Here is a 24,141-nt window from a genome sequence, read left to right as displayed (position 1 = left end):
AAATCAGACGTAAGACTTATAAGATAAGATAGCTACCTCGGTTACAGTTTGAGACATATTACACAACGATAAAATATCGAGCGACCTTCCTTGAATTATCACACGGCGACCTTGTGAAAGATAAGCGAATGCAACTTACGCGAACCTCACAGTAAAACAGCAGGAAAGAACTAAAACACGCAGTATGTAAAGCAGATGTGTGTGTGTGTGTGTGTGTGTGTGTGTGTGTGTGTGTGTCAGTTTGACTCGCTGACGCACATCGAGGATGAAGTGCTTTCAACAAACCAAGCTGGAACGGTTGGTTAGACCACTGAAATCTTGTATTTATGAAGCGCGCACGTTTCATATCCGCGCCCGTCTTTACTTAAGTAACGAAGCCACAGTCTATGTCTTTCCAATCCATATAACTGAAGTTCACCTCAGTTTATGATGGCCTCGACCCCAGCGGGCGTTAAACTCAAATCCTGATTGCTTTGCAATATGGTTGGTTCAGTTTTCGACTTGGATGAACAGATGAAGTGATAATTGTCACTGCAGCTCCGGAAGTGGAAAGTGGTCGGCGTATTTCCTCTGCAATGCGCACACTGTTCTTTTATCGTAAAAATACCTGAAAATTTACGTGGAGAATTCTGTGCTTCCGACCACCAAGCACAATTTCACAATTCCGGTTGGCTCTGAGCACTATGGGACTTAACTTCTAAGGTCATCAGTCCCCTAGAACTTAGAACTACTTAAACCTAACTAACCTAAGGACACCACACACATCCATGCCCGAGGCAGGATTCGAACCTGCGACCGTAGCGGCCGCGCGGTTCCAGACTGTAGCGCCTTTAACCGCTTGGCCACCACGGCCGGCCACAATTCCGGTTTAAGCAAATTAGCTAGCCATTATCTGATCAAAAATATTCCGACGCTGCTATTTAAAGTGGAACTGATCACTACACGTCAACAGAGGCGGAGCTGTCAGTATAAAATGGAGCGAGGAGTATCGTGTCGACAGTAAAGAAGCGTAACGACAGAATGGGTGTCGGGAGAGCTCCGTGACTTCGAGCGTGGTCTAGTCATTGGCTGTCACCTGAGAAACAAATCCATGAGAGATAGCCCCATTGAAGCCATCTAAGTGGACTGTCGGTGACGTGATTGTGATCTGGAAACGCAAACTAACATCGACAAGTAAATCAAGACCAGGCAGGCCTCATGCATTGGCAGACAGGGACGTACTCTGTGGCAATCCGATAGAAAGGTTCGGGTTTGGCTAATGACTGGAGGACATCGCCTGCCACCAGGCGTAGTGTCTACAGTGAAGTGCGGAGGAAGTGGTGTCACGATATTGGGGTGTTTTTCGTGATTAAGATGTCATCCCCTTATTGCGATTAAGAAAACGTTAAATGCGTAAGGATATGAACACATTTTACAGTATTGTGAACTGCGTACAGTGAAGTAACAGTTCGGGGACGATGAATACATTAGCGTGACAATGAACCGTGTCATAATGCAGCCTCTTCAAGGCAATGGTTTGTGGACATCAACATTCCTGAAATGGACTGGCCTGCCCAGAGCCCTGACAACCCAGTGGACCACCTTTGGGATGAGGTAGAATGTTCCACTTCGCTGCAGACCACAGCGTCCAACGTCACTACCTTCTGTGGTTTCGGCTCTTTATGGGATATACTGAGCTGCCATTCCCACACGTACACGTAACCATATTAATATCAACTAAGGTATGTCCGGATACTTTTGATAAGATAGTGTATTCTTTGTATATCATTGGACAGTGAGTGGTTGAGTGTAATCTCAGTAGCGGCTATTTTCTGTCCTATTACACTGTAATCAGCGAGGGAAAAATGACTCCACATAGCTCTGCGCGCTCTCTTATCGTATCCTCCCTAGACCTATGGCATATATACGATAGCGGCAGCAAACTTCTGCATTTTTCCTCGAATACTGGTTCTCTAAATTTAGCCACAGAGGTTTCGAAGCAACAACGTCACATTTCGTTCTGAAAGTACTCCAAGTTCTCTGAGCATTGTTACAGTTTCGCATCGACTATACCGACCTGTTTTAGCCTATCAGTTTATGTCTAAATTTATCTGCTGTTGTTCGTACTAACTAACGAATCTTTGGTCTTGAGGAATGCTCTAGAATCGGTCGAAGTAGCGCCTCGTATACGATTTACTTTACAAATGCACTGTAGTCTGACCAGCACGTTTCCAACCAGCATGTCTCATTTGATTTCGTTGCTACTCATTTTACGTTTTCATCCAGTTCAGACATTTAAAAGAGTTGAAGTGCTCTAAATATTCGCCTCGAATCATGTAACCAAATACTATCTAGTTCATCATCTTTGCTATAGTTGGTATCTTGCATGTTCTGAGAACTGTCATTCATTATCCTTAAGTATAGATTTTGTCCAAGGATTTCTGAATTTGCTTCTAATCGGTCGACGAAAACACGTTTCTGTGGACAACACCGACAACGAACTGATGCTGAGTATCTCATTAAATCGTCTATATACGTTGAGAACGTTAGTAGTTTTATTACGCTTCTCCGGGCATCGAGGCGTTCCCTTGGTTTCTGTTAAACATTCACCGTTTAGTATAACGTCTTTCGCCCGATCAAACATTCATTCATAGAGTCAACCGAATATCCGAAAATTTAACTGAAGTAGTAGTAATGGATCGAACTGGGGAGGAAAGAAATTTATGCCACCACTTCAATAAAAGGAATTATTTGGGAGGACAAATCCTAAGACATCAAAGGATAGTCAAGTCTGGTAATGGAGGGAAGTGAGATGGCAAGTGGGGAGGTAAAAATTTTAGGCTGAGACCAAAAATGGACTACAGCAAGAGAGCTGAAGTGGATGCAGGATGTGGTTGTTCTGTATAGGTTAAGGAGCTTGCACAGGATAAACGGATACGGAGAGCTGCACCGAACCAGTCGTTTGACTGGAGGCAGTGGTGACGACGACGTCGACTACAGCTGAAAACAACAACATCTTCATGTAACCTAGTCTTGGTTATAGTCTATGATGTGACACAGTATAAAACACCGTTCTGAAATGTTGGAAGGCGTCTACAATGATAGGCAAAAACATTATGAACACTGCAGACCGCGATGCTGCATGCCGCCTTGTGGTGTTGCGGGCACGTGACGTGATAACGGATGTACGCGTATGTAAGCAGAGCAGACACGGACGGGGGTTCACCCTAGCGAAGACATGGACTGCAAATGGTGACATCCATTGTAAGTGACTTCGACAAATGGCAGATTATTGTAGGCAGAGCGTGTGACAAGTATCGCGAAAACTGCGAAGCTGGTCAAATGTTCACGTGCTACTGTCGTGAGCATTTACGGAAAGAGGTAGAAGAAGAGTGGAATTACCACTAGGCGCTAAATGGTTGGACGTCCACGACTCGTCACAGAACGTAGGTTTCGGAGGCTTGTCTGCTCTGTAATGTAGGATAGATGGTGATCTGTGGTATCTTTGCCGAAAGAGCACGATGCTGATGCACGCACAAGTGTTTCAGAGCACACCGTTCATCGAACATTGTTAAACATGGATCTCTGCAGCAAAAAATGGCTCTGAGCACTATGGGACTTAACATTTGAGGTCATCAGTCCCCTAGACTTAGAACTATTTAAACCTAATTAACCTAAGGACATCACACACATCCGTGCCCGAGGCAGGATTCGAACCTGCGACCGTAGCGGTCGCGCGGTCCCAGACTGAAGCACCTAGAACCGCTCGGCCACATCGGCCGGCGATCTCTGCAACAGTCCACCCCTGTGTGTTCACATGTTGACCCAACGACATCGTCAACTACGATTGCAGTGGGCATGGGACCATCAGGATTCGACCGTCGATCAATGTAAACTTGTCGGCTCTTCGGGTGAATCACAGTTTTGCTACATTTCGTCGATGGTTGTCGACACAAACGTCGTCATCGAGGTGAACTGTGGCTTGAAGCGTGCAGCGCGGCACAGACGCAGGCTGGTGGGAGGAGTATTATGTTGTGGAAGACATTCTCCTGCGCTTGCATGTGACCTATGGTAGTAATCAAAGACGGGCTGACAGCTGTGAACCACCTGCAACCCTTCCATGTCAACGGCCGGGGTGGCCGAGCGGTTCTAGGCGCTACAGTCTGGAACCTCAGGTTCGAATCTTGCTTCGGGCATGGGTGTGTGTGATGTCCTTAGGTTAGTTGGGTTTAAGTAGTTCTAAGTTCTAGGGGGCTGATGACCTCAGAAGTTAAGTATCATAGTGCTCAGAGCCATTTGAACCTTATATGTCTTCCTCGACGGCGGTATCTGTCAGCAGCATAGATGTCCTTGTGTCGGAGGTAGAACAGTGCTACAGTGGTTTGAGGAGCGTTATAGTGAACTCATGTTGACGTCTCTGCCGCAAAATTCGCCTGATGTAAAACCTATGGAACCCTACTGGGTCGCTATCGGGCGCCACCGTCGCATATGCAAATTGGTTACGCGAATTACATGACATGTGCGTCGGCATCTCATGCCACATACATCCAAAAACCTACCAACAAACTATCGGATCCCTGATACGAAGAATCAGCGATGTATATCGTGTTAAAGACGGACAAACTATTAATCAGGTGGTCATAATGTTTTGGCTCCTCAGAGTATCTGTCCCGCGGCGGTTAATATACTCTAAACTCGGCGTAAGCCAACATTTCACATTGTGCTAAGAAGTAGGAGCACTCGTGTTTATAATGAAGTTTTGGATAAATGCTTTATAACGAAAAGTTACTATAATACTCAAAAGTAACATCGCCGGAGCGCGCTTGTCAAGCCAAGACTGAAGTCGTGCCGAAATAAAACCTGTTTAAATACCGCGCTGATTTACTTTGATGATTCTCACAAGCGACAAAGTTTTTGCGCGTTCATCGGCGGCCATGTAACGTGTAGATACCGGCTGACGCGATGCACGACCACACGCCGCGTTGTCAGCAGGTGACGGAAGCACTAACGCAAGCAGCCTTTGTCACTCCACAACCGAGCCCACTCCTCTGCTCTTTTCTTCGAGATTCACTACCATTTGCATCTTGCAGCTTTTATCTGAAACAATGAGACTTCGTAACACACTGTCACGTGAACTAAGTGCCCCAAGTTTCTATTCACTGATCATTAGCTACTACACCTAGTGGTTATATATAATTAGACGATCTGGAACGAAAAATTTCACCCAAGTTGGACATGAATACATATTCTTTTGCATTTATCTTAGACGCATTCTGAGCGAGCTAAAACTTCGTCCGTATAGGACGCTAATTCACGACAAGCCCTCTCAAGCTCACGTTCGTACGCCAATGCATCGGGTATCAACTCGTTGAAAGATAACATGGCTTCCTGCTCCTCGAGTTGATATTAACCATTGTCTGCTGAATTAGATTCGCCTAAATGAAAAGAATTTATCGAATAACTGAAGACTCAACAATACCAAATGATCTTTTATTCCCATATAACCTGTGTGAGAATGTCACATGATGAAATTCCAATACAGTGAACAAAGGGGTCACGATTATTCAAACGTTTGCCAGTTCATGACTTCCAACACGGATTTCCTGCTTTTTGTAAGTTGTCATCGTAGCGTTAGAGGTTATCCGAGCACATCTCCAGGCCTGACTGCAACAACTTTCATTACATTATATGTGTTTTTTGTTCCATAAATACAGTGCGAAGATTCTCAGTCACGAATACACGTCGTGAAACGAGAATACGTATTTACAAAAAATTTGTTAATGTACCTTCCACAGATTCCAAGTGAAATGGTCTTCATGGGTGTGGAATAACTTTAAAAATCTTAAACATACTTTAATGCAAGAGGTAAAAATCAATTTTTCATAAAACATTGAATGTACAGCACATGAAGGTACATATGATAATTCTTTGTCTGTTGCAGCCAGGATTTGCCGTAAGTGACTCACTTACTGCCGCCAAGTCTACAAGTGTCAGCAGTCCATGAATGGAAGAGACAACTATTGGTGAGAAAAGTGCAGTAACTTTCTAGCCATTCAGTAATTGAGGCGTTGACACGGGAGAATAAGTCATGAAAAGCAAATCTATTTACATCAAGCTGTCACACTTGTATAATAAATGTAACTATGGTGTAAACAGATTGCGGTAAAATGCATGAAAATTGATGGTCATCGCCAAGAGCGTTGTGTTTTTATTTTTATTTTTAGCATCACTAATGATGTGCTCCCTCCACGGCTCCATTTGACTGAAGGAATATATCATTTCTATGGTGGGTAACTTGTCCCTCGCGATTCTAATCCAGGAAGAACAACTTATTTTCACTGGTGCTGAACGCAGTTATGTATAGCATACCGATGTGACATCAAAGAAATCTTCCTCAGTCATCTTTACATCATTGAACGGTTGTACATTCTTTCTCTGATCAAACCAGCTATTTCATCAGGAGTCGCTAGTTATGAAACCTCTTTTCTCTGTTATACCGAAATCTATCAAGACATGTACGAATGCCCCGCCACTTTAAATTTCAAACTTACATCATCAACCACAGTATTTATCACTGCTTAGATTAAAGCCGTTAAAACCGTCCGGTTTTTATTTCGTCCCGCGCAATTGTCACACCACACAGTCAGAGTCAGGGAAAGGTATTTGTCTTCTGCTGAAAGCAGGATGGTGGATATTACGCAGCCTTCTTTGTTTTATATGACCTATGTTGATTAAACCAATAAGAAAATTGCCGTGACTTATCCTATTTTGGTTCCAAAACTCTAGTGCAGCTTCCGTACGGCATTCTCTTCAAGACTATGGCAGTAATATTTGCGTTTACAAGCAGCCTGCAGAAAAGTATGCAGATCTGTTAGGTCATAATAAAATACCGAAGTTCGTGTTACCACTGAAGGCAAACAAGTAAATTTCATTGCAGTTGGAAAATGTATGTTATCAGTTTGTATGGAACAGGTTTCCTAGTAATATTACTGCCAAATCAGTAATACTAACATAGGGTAAAAGCTACTAACTCAGTGGCTTGTTGACTTGGTCCCACATCCATGACAGTTCACATAACGTTTCTGTAAGTGCCATCTTGCGTCGCCTGTAAGATCGCAACCGCTCATAACCTACGACCATCCTCCCCCGAGGGGTGACTGCACTGCGTCACCAGCGATTCGTGTGGCAAGCGGCAGGAGGATCGGTACAACAATAAGAAATACCCTGTAGTAGTAGTTTTGTGACGTATTACGGTGGAGAGAATGGGACATTGCCTGATCGCTCTTCATTTTGCAGATCTATGAAGTAACGAAATTTATGACAAGTCTGTCACCTACCTTCCCTCACGCTTCTATCTCCACTCCCACTATTCCACTCTGGTACATCCTCAGAACACAATTTATCCATTAATAAAGTTCTGCTGCACTTTGATGTTGTACAAACATTTAATGTTTGTCCTTAACCGACGATAATTAAGAATATACATTAATTTTATGGTACTGAAAATCTATTTTTAATAATCTGCGATTTTTCCATCCCCTGCAAAGCGGAAACTATTAGTGCTCGCGTAAAAAATGAATAGGACCTTTTTCATGGAAAAGTATGTATTTTTTACTGGGAAGCACTTTCGCCGGAAGCTGCGGTTTTTGAGGTTTTAAGAAAACCTAAAAAGTGAGCTTTACACGCTTCGCACTCCCACACTCACAACCCACCAATCATGATTTTTAACATGTTGTTCATGACCCTCCGCTACCACTGTACAACAACAACAATTTGAGACTACACGGATCTCTCTCTCTCTCTCTCTCTCTCTCTCTCTCTCTCTCTCTCTCTCTCTCTCTCTCTCTCTCTCCCCCCCCCCCCCCCTCCCCAGTCGACTGGGCTACCATCACGTATCGTGTTTCACTCAGACTATAAATTTTTTTCTTCAGTGTGATATTCAAGAACAATTTTTGTTTTAATTTTTCCCCTAGAGGAAAATTCTTAGTTAATTTCACGCTCTTTTCAGGAGGCGTTAAAGTCCTAGTGACGGGCTAACTTTTTTTCACTTTTTAAACGCGAGACTGAGGAAGAGTGGAAATTTAGGGCTTAGTGTTCCGACAACGAATAGAGCTTTAGAAACTGCTCAAGTTCACATAGGCTAAGGATGGGAAAGAAATAATTCTTGTTCGTTTCAAAGCAAGCAAAGATTTTTTCTGAGAAGCAGAGAGGTTAAAGCTTTATCACGATGTTGCTATCAACGTTATTAGATAGCGTAAGCTCTGATTGGACAAGAATATTGATGTGGCGTTGTTCAATAAACAGTCAACCGATTCGCCTCAGATGTTACACAAACAACCGGAGAACACTGAGAATACACACTTGCATAGCCGGGCCGATATCTGAGATATGCTACTCCCGAAAGGCCAGTACGTTAACCACAGTGTCACGTGACTCAGGAAGTTTACTCTAGGAACAATGTAAAGAAATATGTACAGCTACTGTTAAAACGAAGCAGGGAATGGAAGAATGTAGAGTTTAACGAAGAAGCCATTAGAGATGGAACAATGTATGGAATAAGACGACTATGGGTGAAGGATTATCCCTATTGAGGATAAAATAACAGATTTCGTCTGACTTAATTGATAACTGACATCACTGAGAACAAATCCGATTTCCTAACGGGGTATTGAACCTTATTTTTCACAGTTAGGATACCGATAATATTTCCACTGAATCCACTGGCACGGAAAGTAGAAGCCATCACCTCTAGCCTGTATTTCATGTTACACAAACATGTCTTTATCACTAAAAATGTTAATCTTACATCTAGCCAAAATCGTATTTGCTAGTAAATGAAGGTACGAAAAGCGAAGTTTTTAAAAGTCACCCGTGTCTTTCTGCAGGAAAGCGCTGCATTTGTCAGCAGACGATGTCACTGTAGTGTGTGAAAGATGTTGCTGTTCCAATCGCGCATTGAAGTCCCTATACTAACCACGAATGTATCATTACCTTTTCAGTCTTCTATATTACATCACTGGGTTCTTCGCGTGTAACGTGATCTACGTCCTGTCAGATATAGCCTAGTATGATTCTAACAGCCCAATAACGGAACATTATATCTCAATATTAATTTTTAAAGAGCGTAAAATTAATATACATTATGACTTCAGTAGTGCGCTTCACAAAAACTAGATGGACAGCGCATGTTGAGCCACAGAACAAGCAGGAAAAAAATGCCATAAACAGTAAATTTTATACGCCTGAGCAACATGCGACAGAGCGTATTGTGCAGACGTAACATATAGCCAAATAATGCAAACACTGAGCATATGAAGAAAGGAAGGATAACAAATGTTTTGGAGACTCTACTGTCGATGAAATTTTGCATTTATCATTTCAGCCTCTAGCACAGGCAATTAGACTAAAGGGATATCTACCGGCCGCCGTCTCATCCTCCACTTTGTGGCGTCATGCCGATGCGGTATGGAGGGCCATGTGGCCAGCAAACCGCTTTGCCAGCGGTTTTGCAGACTTTCCAGACAGTGGAGCCGCTACTACTCGGTCAAGTACCTCCTCATTTTGCATCATGAGGCAGGGTGCACTCCGTACAGTCCAACCACCAAGCAAAAATACTTGGCATTTCCGGGAATCGAACACCGATCCTGTGCACAGCAGCAGTGTATTAGAGAAGTGGCGTTGAGAAACCGCTGAAATCATTATAACTGAACAAAGCTCCAGGAGCTGATGGAATTCTCATCGGATACTACACTGAATTTGCGGCTCAGTCTCCCTTTTAACTGTTACCTCTCGTAGATCCCCGAACAACATGTGCTCAGTAGCTGGAATAAAACACAGGTAACGCCCGTCTACAAGAATGGTAGCAGAAGAGAGCCACAAAAGTACCGTCTAACATTCTTATTTATTTGTTGCAGAGTCTTCGAACATATTTTGACCTCAAACGAAATTTATTTGTTGCAGAGTCTTCGAACATATTTTGACCTCAAACGGAATGACAATGCCCAACAGCATAGATTCCGGAAACATCAGTCATGTGAAACTGAACTCGCATTTTTGTCACAGGACACACTGAAAGCCATGGATCAAAGCAAGCAGTAAATACAGTATTTATTTCCGAAAAGCATTTGACTCAGTACCACATCTACTCTTATTATCCAAAGTGTGATCGTATGGGGGTATCAAGCGAAATTTGTGACAAAAATTTTGGTAGGGAGGACGCAGCAAGTTATCTTCGATCGAGAGTCATCGACGGATGAAGAGTTAGCTCCGGGTGTTTCCAGGGAAGTGTGTTGGGACCGTTGCTGTTCATACTGTGTATTAATGACCTCGCCGAAAATATTAGTCAAATATGGGTAAGATTTTAAAATGGTACACAAATTGCTGATCTTCACATCTGTCCCGTCAGCAGTCCCATATAACGACCAAAACTAATGAACTACTAGTATAGCAACCACAGGAGAGGGTTTCACATGTACAACGTAAAGCTACTCAGTGCTAAGAAATGAATGAGATCTGAGTCAATGACTGAAATGATCCTCCTGCGAAAACTTTAAACAGAATCAAGTGAACATTTAGAGTACTGCAAGATAATCAATCAAACGAATATATGAGACACTTGTCTCTCTGCTGAAGTGAAAATATGAAAAATTAAAGCTTTTACTTACTGTATGGAAAGAGGCTGACACTTCTCGTGAACGGAAGTCGATCTCCTGAGAAAAAAATAAAAGCAACTGTTAAGAAGAAAATATTTATACAAATTTTATTTCATGAGATGAGACTGTTACAAAAAATTGCAAACATTTCACAATACTGTTACACACAATGTAGTACCCCAGAACCATACTTATACTCTCAGGCTAGATATACAAGTGATATTGTTTATTTATAACGATCTAACTGTCTTTCCTCTATTTACAAGGTAAGACCTTAACGACACGCCGGTATCAAAAGGGGTTAACAAAGGAAGGAAGATTACGGTTTAACATCCCGTCGACATCGAAGTCAATAGAGATGGGCTGCTATCAAGATCATTAGAGTGTGTGCATTAGGAGGATTGGAAAGGCAGGGGATAACTTTGAACTCTAATGCTACGGCATTGAACATAGGATGGTATAACTAATCCACCGTGGCTTTGTCAGTCAAAGATCCAGAGAAACACCACAGTACAGCTGCCAATCATGCCTGAAAAGCAGAAGAATATGAATATTTACCGTCGTGTGTGTGTGTGTGTGTGTGTGTGTGTGTGTGTGTGTGTGTGTGTGTGTGTGTGTGTGTGTGTAATTCCTATGGGACCAAACTGCTGAGGTCATCAGTCCCTAGACTTACAAACTACTTACACTAACTTTAACTTATGCTAAGAACAACACACACTCATGCCCGATGGGGGACTAAGCTCAGGCGGAGGGGCCGGTAGTCAGTGGTAATCAAATAGGAGAAGAGAAACTTATCGCCCAACTTGACTAAAAGAAGGGGTCAGTTGATACCACACAACCTGATGAATCAAGCAATCATCAGTTTGGTAATGGAGGGCAGCGTGAGAGGTACAAACTGTAAAATAAGGCAAGCAGTTCGAGTGAATGTAGGTTGCCCTAGCTACACAGATGGTTGGTTGGTTGGTTTCGGGGAAGGACACCAGACAGCGAGGTCATCGGTCTCATCGGATTAGCGAAGGATTGGGAAGGAAGGCGGCCGTGCCCTTTCAGAGGAACCATCCCGGCATTTGCCTGGAGTGATTTAGGGAAATCACGGAAAACCTAAATCAGGATGGCCGGACGCGGGATTGAACCGTCGTCCTCCCTAATGCGAGTCCAGTGTCTAACCACTGCGCCACCTCGCTCGGTAGCTACACAGAGATGAAGAGGTTTACAGAGGATAGATTACCTTAAACCATGCAGGGAAATCAAAACCTTTTTATAGGAAATAACTTACCATTGAAAGATATTAAAGTAAAACAATATTGGATCAAGCGTACTCCGTCTTTCCACTAACAGAAGTCCAAAAGATTTTGTTCACAATTCCTGCATAACACAAGGAGATGTAATATTTCGGAAGCAAAGTCGATCGAAAATAGTAAAGCTTTTCACGTTTCAATTTGATTCTACAGTTAAGCTCTTAAAAAATTTTAACCTCTACTGCAACAGCATAAATTATACGATTATTTTTCCTAATAACACAGGGTTTCCTATGAAGAATGGTCAGTATTCAGGGATATGACAGGAATTATCATTTGAAGCGAAAGTGTCTAGTAAACAAACTGTAAAATGCATATTTTAAGAGCTAGGAGCACTTTTTCATCTTCGACACCGTGAAACAAATCTCTTCTACTGACGAATTTACCAGACCTTTTTGCTTCGAATGACAAACTGTCATCTTCAGTACAGACCATTCCTCCTGGTACGCCTATAACACAAGCGAAAGTATCATTTTCACTGCGTAGTTTCCTGAATATCGCCTGAGAATACAAGTTGTGTGGCTCAAAGTCTGGATGTCAGTCAACTGGACGCCACTTCTGCGTGTCCCTACCCTACCCCAGTTCACCTATTGCGGAAAGAGAACCCGCAGTTTAACGTGATGCAGCTCGTGGCAACTCCTCACACCGTGAAGAGGTGAAGGTTAGGTTAAAACGCAGACAGGAAATATCCGTGGTCCGACAGGGATTCGATTGCGCGACCCCTCTGTTTCCAGGCACTTGCTTCACCGTTAAACCACCAGGCCCGACAAATCGCACGAGGACTGCTTAGCAAAGTAAACGCGCAATTCCAAAATTAGAGTTTTCTTTTCAGAAACAGATGTAGCTATGCTCATTTACAGAGACTTTTACTTGGGGACAAATGACAGGAAACCCCACATTGTGAACGTGGACATGCTAGAAAAAATGGTTCGAATGGCTCTAAGCACTATGGGACTTAACATCTGAGGTCATCAGTTCCCTAGGCTTAGAACTACTTAAACCTTACTAACGTAAGGACATCATACACATCCATACCTGAGGCAGGATTCGAGCCTGCGGCCGTAGCAGCAGCGTGGTTCCAGACTGAAGCGCCTAGAACCGCTCGGCCACAGCGTCCGGCTCGGCATGCTAGACAATACATATTCGGGAACAGTGAACTGTATTACATGTAATGAGCGAACCGCACGGCTGTATGTACTGTGTTTTCCCAACTATGCGATACTCACTCTCTGTTCTGCTATGTACATTTGATTTCTTTCTGTTCTCGAAAAACTACTTATCGATTCTGTCCCGTCACTACTTTATGCCATTTTCGGAATCTTCCAACTAATAGGATGTACTCTACTGTGCGGCAGCAGCTTCCGTTTAAAGCAACTGTACTGTAGTTTGCCGGTAAGTTGAGCTCAGAAAAAAAGAAACCAGACCAGTGGCAGACGTTAAGTAACCGGCAGCTCGGCAAGCAGGACAATGCGCTGTCCAGCTGGTGAATGTAAAAGCCCGTCGGTCCGGATAGAGGGCAGTGCGTCGTGTCCTGTTCGAGATAACGGCCGATTGAAAGCAAAATCTCTGCTTGTGTGCTAGACGCTGACCGGTAGCTGACTATCATTTGAGACCGCGTCAGCGACTGCCATCAGCCATTACTTTATCATGTGTTTTGGTGATGGGAATATTCTCCAAATACTATCGTAGACAAATGGCGTGCGTCCTGTATGAAATAACCGTAGGGCTTTTCGTTAGCTGTTGATAGTCAGGGAAAAAGTTGCATATTGTACATGTAATTATTAGGAGTCACGGTTTGGTGGATCAAATCATTCCAATTGTGTGTGTTGCACTAACTGCAGAACACACTCCTGTTTTCACATTAGGCAAAGGATCTCAACGTCACTAATGCGAATGTTACGAACTCTAAATGTAGAATTGTTTGCGAGTTCACGTAACCTATAAAGGCAACCATGATCGTCAAAAAAGCATTTCAGGATTAACTTCATCGCGCACAAACAGCAAAAGCCAATTCTATGGTTCACAGGATATCGTGCGAGAAAACGGTAAGCCGAGTTTCGAAAGAGTGAAGTCTTCTCAATCCTTGCTCATTTATGGACAGAAGCTCGCCTCGCTCAATGGATTGAGATTTAGTGCTGGTTGAGAGGTTTGCGAGAAACGCAAATCAAGGAATGAGTCATTTCCAAAGAGTACTCTGTACAATGAAATTGGGATTCCACCCGGACCTGGTGACTTATTTGATTTCAACTCCCTTAGGTTTTTGAACGCCAGGGATGCCTATTTCTACGTCTTCCATAAGGAAGTCTGTCTATTCGTATGACAGTGATTCGCCACTTAACACGAAAGAAATATTGGGCCTCCTATCCGGCCATAGCTAATCTTAATGTGTCGTAGCTTAGCTGTTGGAAGTAATCATTCACATGATCAACAAATTCAGTTATCTTCCTGCAGCATGTTTTATCCTATTTTCTTAAGTGCACATAGCTGCTCATTCTGATAGTGAGCAGGCGTACTATAGGCCACATGTAGGGTGAGATGGCAAGTGTTATGTCCCATTTGGAAGGGACAAGAGTAATTTCCTTCCGGCTTCCCATATTTTTACTCTAATTTTTGGAAATATATGAATGTCAAAAATGTCACGATCCATCTCCTTCCCCGTTCTTGTCCTATCTAAGCTTGTGCCGGGTCCTTAACCACTCCTAGCCATGTATTGTACACAGTTGCAGCAACAAATACAACCGAAGTAAAGACTCAAATACCTGAACTGCACCACCACCACCACCACCACCACCACCACCACCACCACCACCACCACCACCAATGTGTACCATGACAATGTTTGCAATCACATGCCTAGCATTCACACTTTATTGTCCTGTACATTGTTCGGTTGTTCATAAGCACTGATAGACATTTTGCAGCCGCTTCATCTTATGATGTCTTCCCCATCGACCTATTTTTCCTTCAGTGATCAACTGCTGTAGCTGGTAATTCTAATCTCTCATTAGATGAGCCAAATAAACAGCGTTTCTTCTTTTCACTATCACTAACAACTCACTATTTTTTGTTTAATCGCTGCAGAACTTCATTTGTGGCTTGTGCTGCTCATGTAATTTTGAGGAGACGACAGCAGATCCACCCACATTTCAGATGCCTCCGTTTTCCATTGAGGCGGTTTTTAAACGTCCTACATTCCATTCCATTCAGCAGAACCAGCTGAATCTAAGACTGAGATCCAGGTTGCAGTCATAGATAAGAACCTGTTAAAATACCATAAAGATATTTGGTAATTTATCATATCCCATCTCCAGTCAACCGTGTACCAAGATACTTAAACTTTTTTTCCTCGTTACGTTGATAGGCTTCAATGACAGTACCGCGTTTTATGTACCTAGATCACAGTTTTTACTATATTTACCCATAGCCTTAAGCCAACCTCCTTGATAGTGCTTACCGTTCGCAATCAGTACATAATGTCTAGGATACCTATGACAATACTGGCTCCATTGACTTTTACACCCACTTTACTGTTATAAAAAATACTGAATAGTAAAAATGCACCCTTATCAGACCAAGAATGATCCTTTTTGGATGATTCACCATTTATGAGCAATTTGTTTCTAATTTAACTTTGTGTGTGAGAGTTTTATGATGACTTTAGATTTTCTTAAGAATTTGAGTCATTTTATTATGTTTTACTCTGTCAATTTTTTAACAAGCAATGAAATCGACTTGAGTTTACACGCTTATCAGAGCAACATTGTAGCACAATCTATTAGAAATAATTTCGCGCTACGAATTCATGGGAGTAACGTACCTTGTCTTTATCATTCCTGCCCACAGGGTTACTATACCAACGACAGCTTGTGTTTCATTGTCATCGTCATTTTGACGAAATGAATCTCTAGGTACCAGATGTAATAATAGAGTCAGATTATACTGAGGTCTTGAACCTACTATTAATATTTTCGGCGCTGATGTAATCCAAAAATTTCAACAATAACCTGAAATAAGTTATTTCAACACGATCACTAGCCTCCTACAAATTATAGATGCGGCGTGACAAATCGTTACATTCTCCAAATCATGCTGGTGACGTTTGTCGGTCACCAGTCTCGCTTTATCTCCATCCATGGGAAGTTTACTGTGTGGAATGGACACTCGTGAAGCGGCGTACGCAGGCTAGAAACTCGACAAGTAATTGGTCCACTGCATTATACATCCTGTGAAGCTGTCTTCAATGACAAGATTAGTTTTGACACCATATCGTTTTATTAAGCACAGTCCTGTCTGACGTGGTCGCCCTTTCTTTCCTGCAGTCCGTCACCCAACTCTGCCAGCCAGTTTTAGGGCAACTACGTTTCAACGCGGAATACAAATCTCTACGAAACGTCTCATTCATAAAGCTTTGTTAAAGGCCCAAGCTACGTCAACTACAAGGAAAAAAAATTGAGCTCCGGGTTAGAAGGATGACCCGTAACCACCAAGGTACACCCACTACTGAACAACAAGATGCTGAAGCGGTATTTCAAGGAACTGTAGCTAGGAAGGGTAGAGTGTTTGCCAGTTTTTCTCTGTACAGATTTATTTGAAGGTCAATCGACTGGTGATTGGTAGGACACTGAAAACTGCAGTTTGTTTACGAAAGAGACGGCTTATTGAACAACTGTACGATGTATACAGTAATTTCCACTCAAATGCCTGGTTCTTCTGTCAGGTCGGACGAGCAGGGGATAATGATGACCTGCGCAGAAAGACAAAACCGAACGGCCACAGGCTTGTCTCTCTCGCCAAGCAGTAAAGGGAATGCCCAAAAACCGGCTTCTAGGAGGAAACCTACGTATGTTCCTCAGACACCTGCGTATCACTTCTGGAAAGATCGCGAAGATAAAATGTCAACATTCGGCTTCTCTTCTTACCAGTGCTAAGCCACTAAAGAACACCCTTGCCGCGTTCCAAGTGCTCTGGCTCTTCATGACACACGGGGTCCCGCTACGCAAGGAACTTCACTACTGTTGGCCAAGGAACTGTTAATCAGTGGACCAGCATCAATTTTTTGCATTTCTATATTAGTGAATTATTTTAAGTTAAACCAGCTTCGATACATCCCGCAAGACAAGGTGATAAATTCGTAACTCTCACAGCTTATAACAGCCCTGTAGCTCTCCAACTGTACTCAGCTAAATTTCAAAATTGATCAACGGAATGGAAAAATAGACAGCCGAGCTGGGTGGCCGTGCGGTCTGAGGCGCCTTACCACGGTGTGTGTGTGTGCGTGTGTGCGTGTGTGTGTGTGTGTGTGTGTGTGTGTGTGTGTGTGTGTGTGTGTGTGTGTGTGTGTGTTTTGTACTTAGTGTAAGTTAGTTTCACTTAGATTAAGTAGTCTGTAAGCCTAGGGACAGATGACTAAATCAGTTTGGTCCCATTAGAACTTAAACACAAATTAAAAAACAAAAGACCGCTAACAATATATTTTTAACGTCACTCTGGTTCTCGGAAAAGTCTTCAGCAACCACAGGAGACAGAACAGAAAAAAAAAAACAACAGCCGATAGGCGTAAAGGCCAGACCAGAAGAACATAACCGAATCAAATCCTCAACCTTCAACGGAAACAATACATTTTATTCATACTTCTTACAGAAAGCTCCAATTGTAACTCTTCAGTCAGTTCCCCGAGCCATCACAAAGCAGTCATCGCATTGCCGATTGGCTATTGCTGCAGCAAAATCCGCAGCCTTAAAATCACGTACACCTGTGCTAGAAGACTCCAGAAGTTTGTCCTACGTTTAGGATCCTTAGCTAATCAGTACTATGGCTTCTGGCGCTCTTTCCTGCACACAGACCATTTCATTAGTTCAGTCTTTTTTACCAGGCGCGGATCCAATTCGTAGTGGGGGGAGAGAGAGAGAGAGAGAGAGAGAGAGAGAGAGAGAGAGAGAGAGAGAGAGGTTATTGGTGTGATCACCACAACCGTAAACAAATAATAATGATTACATTTCAAAATTTTCTGTACTATATTTTATTATTATTATTATTATTATTATTATTATAACGATTGTTCCCCTTTAGGAGAGCGATTGAACTTTAATTCATAATTTCATCTTCGGATGTTTTTCTTCATTGCTTCCCAAAACCTCCTCATCCTCTCAGAATGCTCCTTCTTCCGTTCCTCTGTCCATTTTTTACCAGGCTGACGCGATGTTCTTTCCCCAAACTTCACACTTGTGATTTTATGCCGGCACTCGGTGCGATCTTCGAGATTTTTTATGTTGATCTGCTGTAGATTCCTCTGGACTTCTTTCAGCCATTCCGTGCCACATTTACTCCTTGTTATAATATTGAATAATTTCTTTGCTGTTCTGGAGTCTTCCATCCTGTACATGTGTGTATAAAATGTGGCTCGGCGCTTTGATCATTCTATAGAGCTCGTTTTGTGGTCTCTTCATCATCATCATCATCATCATCATCATCATCATCATTAAAGTTTTACTCATTTGTGGCACAATGAAAGTAAGATTATATAGGGACACCAATGGCCAGAAACTCGGGGAAAAAGTTTTGGTGGATTTCATTCTTCCTGACCCACGATATGAAGGAACACTTCTAAAGGATTCCGAAGCTCTGGATTGCAACAGCAGCCCCATAATAGGGTAATTCTGCAACGATGATTATTTACTGTTGTACTGAATTGGAAGAACTTTTGATTTCAAGCAAAGAAAAGTTACGAGACACTATGGTCACACTCCCCAACCCTTCATTAAAATGATCCCGCAAGGCTGCCTATCTATGCATTTCCTCTACAGGACCAACACGGAACGCTAAGGAATCTTAACACTTTGTCTGCGCTTGCTATCTGCAGCTAATAACACTATAGACTGGAAAAAAACTATAGACGGGCTAGAAAATTTCCTGTGACCTCAAAGGAAACATTAAGCATACCACAAGCAAAGAAACCATTTCAAAGTGTGTGCCTATAATTGTGGAAAATTCTTATACCCGTCTCCGGCTGCCGAGAAAAGGCGTTTCCACCCAGCTCCCGTGCAGTTCGGAACGCCTTGTGAAAATCTACGACTACGGTGGTTTGCCGTGTCGTAAAAACTTCTCCGGGCTGAAACTCAGATCGAGTAATTACCTCGCTGACAAACTCTGACAGCATGGAAATAATACGTTACAAAATCACGCTGTTCAGAATTCAGGGAGAGGGCTATAATCGACCATCATCCTCACGCATCATCCGTGAATCGAATGGAAAGATAGCCTGATATATTGTGTATGGGGGCAATCAAAATGCTTCCGTTCGAGGGCGTTGCTGCAGCGTATATGCAAAGTAGCGCGACTCCCATGCTGATATATAAGCAGCGACATGTAGGCAAGGAATTAGTGGGCATTCGTGTCTTTCCGAAGTGAGTGCAGTAATTGTGGAAACCGCTGACGCTTGCGACGTTATTACCAAATACGTTCAAGCAGGACCAACGCGCTGTTATCCTTTTATTGGATGCCGAAGGACAAACACACACTACTGACCATTAAAATTGCTACACCACGAAGATGACGTGCTACGGACGCGAAATTTAACCGACAGGAAGAAGATGCTGTGATATGTAAATGATTAGCTTTTCAGAGCATTCACACAAGGTTGGCGCCGATGGCGACTCCAACGTGCTGACATGAGGAAAGTTTCCAACCGATTTTTCATACACAAAGAGCAGTTGACCGGCGTTGCCTGGTGAAACGTCGTTGTGATGCCTCGTGTAAGGAGGAGAAATGCGTACCATCACGTTTCCGACTTTGATGAAGGTCGGATTGTAGCCTACCGCGGTTGCGGTTTATCGTATCGCGACATTCCTGCTCGCGTTGGTCGAGATCCAATGACTATTAGCAGAATATGGAATCGGTGGATTCAGGAAGGGTAAAACGGAACGCCGTGCTGGATCCCAACGGCCCCATATCACTAGCAGTCGAGATGACAGGCATCTTATCCGCATGGTTGTAACGGATCGTGCAGCCACGTCTCGATCCCTGAATCAACAGGTGGGGACGTTCGCAAGACAACAAACCATCTGCACGAACAATTCGATGATGCTTGCAGCAGCACGGACTATCAGCTCTGACACCGTGGCTGCGGTTACACTTGACGCTGCATCACAGACAGGAGCGCCTGCGATGGTGTACTCAACGACGAACCTGGGTGCACGAATGGCAAAACGCCATTTTTTCGGATCTCTTGTTCGCATTGACGGCACTTTGAACTGTGGACGTTACATTTCAGATGTGTTACGTCCCGTGGCTCTACCCTTCATTCGATTCCTGCGAAACCCTACATTTCAGCAGGATAATGCACGACCGCATGTTGCAGGTCCTGTACGAGCCTTTCTGGATACAGAAAATGTTCGACTGCTGCCCTGGCCAGCACATCCTCCAGCTCTCTCACCAACTGAAATCGTCTGGTCAACGGTGGCCGAGCAACTGGCTCGTCACAATACGCCGGTCACTACTCTCGATGAACTGTGGTATCGTGTTGAAGCTGCAGGGGCAGCTGTACCTGTACACGCCGTCCAAGCTCTGTCTGATTCAATGCCCAGGCGTATCAAGGCCGTTATTACGGCCAGAGGTGGTTGTTCTGGGTACTGATTTTCCAGGATCTATGCACCAAAACCACGTGAAAATGTAATCACATGTCAGTTATAGTATATTTGTCCAATGAATACCCGTTTATCATCTGCATTTCTTCTTGGTGTAGCAATTTTAATGGCCAGTAGTGTAGGTAGACATCCATCTGACAATGAATTTGTATGGGGCAGCACGTCTCTCTAAAAACAACGTTGTGGAATGTTGCGTCGAAGGATGCTGCTGCTTCATGCTAACGCTCGTCCCCTATTTGCAAATAATGTCATAACACACAAGTCACGCTAACTCAACGGGGAGACACCCGAGCACGCACCCTACAGTTCTGTTCTCCCCCATGCGATCACCACTCCTTCGGTCTCTTAAAGGACTTGAAGGGTCGACGATTCTTGTCGGACGATGATGTGCAGCAGGCCCTTACGGACTTCTTCACGCAGCAGAACACTGTGCTTTACCACATGGGCATCTCCAACATGGTTCGCTGGTGGGATGATTGTCTCCATGCTCGCAGCGATTTGGCTTGAGTGGCATACAGATTTTTGACTGTACGGCCTTTGAACGGAAACTATTTGATCGCCCCCTTATAAATTAACAAAAGCTCTGCCATGAACTTTATACTGATCCACATAATTCAGATATATTTTGTATGCCTGCCAGCGCAACTGACCGTGCTATTGCGTATAATAGGGTAAGACGTCCATTATTGATCGATTTATCTTTTGACGATAAATCACTGGAAACAGTTATAAGGTAAAAACCGTTGCACGAATCCGTGACCGGCCTACTCCAGATAGAGAGCAACCTTTCTTCGCCGCGGCGTTAGGAGGGTGGCGAGCACTTCATTCAGGCCGCCTTTTACCCACAGGAAATATTGCCGGTACTCATTTGATAGCAGGATGAATGGACCCAATTCAGTACGGGATGGACTGAAACGTAGAAAAATCCCCGTCCGTAACCGGGGATGAATCCGGTACCCCAAGCACCAAGTCCATTGATCTATCCGCTGACTACCACAACTGGAAACAGCAACGACTGTAAAATATATAGGCGTCACAATGCGGAACGACTAAGTGAAATCGCATAAAACTGTCGAAAGATCAGATGCCAGCCTGAGATTTAATGGAAGAACCCTTAGGAAATTTATTTCATCGTGAGAAGAAATCTTGCAGAGCACTCATTCTACCCATTCTTGAGTACTGTCTACCAGTCGAGCAATAATCGGGTTTGATTATTACCCAATAAAGAGCGGCCAGTTTAGTCACAGATTCGTTTCGGAAAATCTCTACAAACTCCAGTGGCCGACTACGACAGATACTATCTACATTGCGGAGTTGTTTGCTGCTGATATTCCAAGGGAGTACGTTCCAATGACAGTCCTTCAACATATTACTTCCTCTCGTGAAATGACCGCGACGAGTAAATAGAAATCTTCCTATGCATCACTCACAAATAGAACAGGAAGTGAAAATGATAACAGAAATACCTCGGCCACACAACGTGTTTTGCGTAGTATAAACGCAGATGTGAAAGACTACGTCTTCACCTGTACTCTGCAAACCACTGTGTAGTGCATGGCAGATGGTACGTCCCATTGTACCACTTAGTAGGTTATTTCTTTCCCCATCGCACTCACATATGGAGCGCGGGAAGAATGATTGTTTAAACGCCTCCGTATGTGCTGTAATTGTCCTCATCTTGTCCTCAACAGCCCCACGGGAGCGGTACGTAGGGTGTTTTAGTATATTCTTAGAGTCATCGTTTAAAGCCAATTCTTGAAACTTTGTAAACAGGCTTGCTCGGGATAGTTTGTGTGCGTCTTCAAAGTCTGGCAGTTGTGTTTCTTCAGCACCTCTGTGACACTCCCACGGGTCAAGCAAGTCTGTCATTCGGGCTACCAATCTCTGTATACGTTCAATATCCCCCGTTAATTCTATTTGGTGCGAGTCCCACACACTTTAGCAGTATTCTAGGATGGTTCGCACGGGTGTTTTGCATCCAATATCCTTTGAAGACAGACTTCAGTTTCCTAGTATTTCACAAACGAACAGCAGTCTTTCACGTGCTTTACTCGCGACCCAGTGTACGTGATAATTTGTTTTACATCCCTAATTAAGTGTTACACCCAGGTATTTGTACGAGTTAATTTTTCCCAAATGTGGCTCGTTGATAATATAGTCAGCGGGTACTATGTTTCTTCGCAGTCTGAAATGCACAATTTTACATTATATATACGATCCTCTAGGACATCACACACACTCCTGCTGCGATGGGGTCGAGATCCGTCTTGCATGAACCACGTCTTTGCTAAATCAGGGTCACTTTGGATAATGGAATGAAATCATCTTTCAAAATCTTCACGTACTGTTCGGTATTAAAAGTGCCATCAAGGAATATCACACCGATTATTCAGTGATTGAACATTGCACACCATACGCTCACCCATTGAGGGCGAAGAGACTTTGATCGCGAAATGCGGATTCTCAGTGCCCCAAATGCGCCAATTTTGCTTATTGATGAACCTATCCAAATTAAAGTGGGCTTCGTCGCTAAACTAAACCATATTCACATCGAAGTCCTGTTTGTCAATTTTGTGGACAACAGTATTGGCGAAGCACAACCGCTGTTCCATGGCCCTGGGGCTTAAATGGTTGATGGGTTTGAATTTTGTATGGGAAGATATGCCCGTCTTCAACAACAATTTGTCGCCGTCTGTTTCGATTGATTCCCACCTGTTGTGCAGCTCGTCTGATCGATTTCATGGGTCCGGTTTGAAACACAGCGCGTGTCTTCTTTATGTTTTCAGGCGTTTTCACCGTTTCTGGACGACCAACATTGCCAACACCGTCATCACGAACACTACCCGTTCTCTCAAACTTGCTAATCAAATTTTTGACTGTTAGCTCACTTGTCCTCTGTTAGAACTTGGTCGGAAACTTCCTTTGAGCAGCAGTTGGGCTTCGAAATCTGGCATAGTCGGCCTTCACAAGCGCTATACGCTCAGGCATTTTCACGTGCAAATGGCCGACAACAACAAGGCGTGTGCGCATACTAATTACCATCATGCTCCGCGGCCAACTGTGCAGTTTGAACGTCCTAACGCAAACTTTTCAGACGTTATGACGATTTTATTTCATATAGTTCAATAATTGCCACCCTGTACAATATGAACAGCAAGGATCCCAACACGCTTTCCTGGGCACACCCGGAGTTACTTCTCCGTTTGTCGATGAGTGTCTAAGTTAATTTTCTGCGTCCTCCCTGCCAAAAACTTCTCAATCTAGTCACGAATTTCGCTTGATACCCCATAAGATCGTACTTTTGGGAAGTATCTGCGCTAGAAATTGAGCACCTCGTGTATTAGCAATGGTGATGCAGGCTGTTTTAATGTTAGTAGGCACATTTGTAGAATTTTTAACTACCGTTTTGCGTCCACCGCTCGTGTTATTTAACAAGAGAAAGATTGTATCTTAACCATTTCTGTACGCTTTTGGTTGAGTCTTTTGGCGAGACGGAACGTCGTCACGTAGCATTTAACGAGAAACGAAATATTCGCTAACGCCTTTAAATGGCTATCCCACGCCTCAATC

At 43.4% G+C, this 24,141-nt stretch overlaps 1 protein-coding gene across 3 annotated transcripts in view; it reads right to left on the bottom strand.

Annotated features, from left to right (window-relative positions):
* Nucleotides 1-24,141, bottom strand: part of LOC126248940 (uncharacterized) — a 529,465-nt gene that overhangs the window by 410,197 nt on the left and 95,127 nt on the right. For all 3 annotated transcript variants that reach the window (XM_049950454.1, XM_049950456.1, XM_049950457.1), the window contains exon 2: nucleotides 10,644-10,688. The gene's annotated coding sequence lies outside the window, so the exon portion shown is untranslated. The remainder of the gene's footprint in view (nucleotides 1-10,643; nucleotides 10,689-24,141) is intronic.

The sequence above is a fragment of the Schistocerca nitens genome, chromosome 3 (assembly GCF_023898315.1).
Source record: "Schistocerca nitens isolate TAMUIC-IGC-003100 chromosome 3, iqSchNite1.1, whole genome shotgun sequence".
Lineage (NCBI taxonomy): Eukaryota > Metazoa > Arthropoda > Insecta > Orthoptera > Acrididae > Schistocerca > Schistocerca nitens.
Note: the sequence above shows the minus strand (reverse complement) of the source record. Positions and strands in the feature narration are given on the sequence as shown.